The sequence below is a fragment of the Eptesicus fuscus genome, chromosome 6 (assembly GCF_027574615.1).
Source record: "Eptesicus fuscus isolate TK198812 chromosome 6, DD_ASM_mEF_20220401, whole genome shotgun sequence".
Classification (NCBI taxonomy): domain Eukaryota; kingdom Metazoa; phylum Chordata; class Mammalia; order Chiroptera; family Vespertilionidae; genus Eptesicus; species Eptesicus fuscus.
In genome coordinates, this window is record NC_072478.1 from 105624195 (window position 1) to 105626459 (window position 2265).

Genomic DNA, 2265 nt, shown 5'->3' on the forward strand with positions numbered 1-2265 from the left:
CTCTCGTGAGCGGAAGTCCCGCCCCTGCCCCCCGGTCGCCTCTTTGGGGGCGGGGCCTGCCGCGGACTCCGCCCCTTCCTTTCTAGGATGACCCCCTGTGCAGGCGTCCTGGTAGGCTGGTCCTCTGGCGGAGGGGCAGGGTACCCACCACGCCGGCGGGAGCCCCCCCGCCCCCTGGCGCCCCTCTTCGGTGTCCTGGAGATCTGACAACCCTCGATGAATCAGAGGCTCATACCTCACGCCAGGACTCGGGTACCACTATAGGAATTGCTGTCTGCACAGAGTCTTTTTTTTTTTTCTTAAATATATATTTTATTGATTTTTTACAGAGAGGAAAAGAGAGGGATAGAGAGTTAGAAACATCAATGAGAGAGGAACATCGATCAGCTGCCTCTTGCACACCCCCTACTGGGGATGTGCCCGCAACCAAGGTACATGCCCTTGACCGGAATCAAACCTGGGACCCTTGAGTCCTCAGGCCGATGCTCTATCCACTGAGCCAAACCGGTTTCGGCTGTCTGCACAGAGTCTAACCCAAATGTGTACTTTTTGCAGACACAACAGGGACTATTAGTCACTTTTATTTTTAATCAGAAGCATCTACAAGACCCGTGTCAGCCCTAGCTAGTTTCGCTCAGTGGATAGAGCGTCTGCCTGCAGACTGAAGAGTCCTGGGTTCGACTCCAATCCAGTCAAGGGCACATGCCCAGGTTGCGGGCTCAATCTCTCCCTCTTCCTTCCTCTCTGAAATCAATAAAAATATTTTTTTCTTTATTGATTAAGGTATTACATATGTGTCCTTATCCCCACATTACCCTCCCACACACTTATGCCCTCATCCCCTTGGTGTCTGTGTCCATTGGTTAGGCTTATATGCATGCATACAAGTCCTTTGGTTGATCTTAAAAATGTATATTTTAAGGTATAAAAAAAAGACCCCCATGTCAAAGAGAACTGAACCTATTTTGGTCAATAGCTAAACCAGACAAAATGGGAAATGCAAATAAATAAATACCACACACATGGGAAATGCCAACCAGATTCCAAACTGAATCCAACCTAACAAAAATTCCGCTGGCTTTGAGACTGAACTTTCAACTGAAATGATTTCAAACCTGAGACAGGCCTTTTCCAAGGGACCCCATGGCCACTGGATTAATTTTTGAAGCCCTTAGCTTTAAATTTCCTCCCTCTTTGTCCTCTGGAGATGTCACTATAACTTGGTCCCTAACACAATGCTATTGGAATTAATTCTTAGATCACAGATCAGATAATATAGCTGAAATACAAGACTTTCAGATATGGGGCCTCAAAATTTGATGTGCAATGTGTGAAAATGATATTATTCAATAATTTTATTTGTGCATAGTTTTCATATAAAGACACTAGAGGCCTGTTGCACGAAGATTCGTGCAATAAGCCTTCCTTCCCCTGGCTGCCGGCACCGGTTTTCCTCCGGCACCCAGGACCCAGGCCTTCGCTCCGGCCGCAGCGGAGAAGCCAAGTCTCTTCAGTCTTCAGTCATCTTCAGTCTTCAGTCTTCAGTCTTCAGTCTTCGCTCCGTGCCTGCATATGCAAATTAACATGCCATCTTTGTTGGGTTAATTTGCATACTCATTCCTGATTGGCTGGTGGGCATCATGGAGGTATGGTCAATTTGCATCTTTCTCTTTTATTAGTGTAGATACTGGATGCATTTAGCCTGATAGAAGCAATGAGAGGTGTAGTTTTCCAGGTAATTCCTCGGGATACCATATGTACACTTGGAATACCATATGTAATCTTTTACAACTCCCAAATGTAAAAGATTAGGGAAATTTCTTTCCGTGCCCTGCTGATAGGAAGAGCACAGACTTTCTAGAAGGTGATTTACAGTATCTATGTTTCCACAGCTTTAAAAATGCAAATACTTTTGACTCCACTTTCAGGAAATTATTCTAAGGAACACGTTAAGAATAAGCAAAAATATTAAACAAAAAAAGCTATCTATATATATATAAAAGCCAAGCGACCGGAATGACTAGAATGACTGGAACGACCAGTCACTATGACATGCACTGCAGCTAGCCAACGGGCATAATGGGGGCGGGGCCAGCAAGCCAACCTCCCGCGTCCCCTCCCCCAGGCCGGCTGCCCCAATCGGCCCTGATTGAGGCGGGCCAGCCAGACCCCACCCATGCACAAATTCGTCCTATACAATAAAAGGCTAATATGCAAACAGACCAAACGGCAGAACGACGGGTCACTATGATGCGCACTGACCGC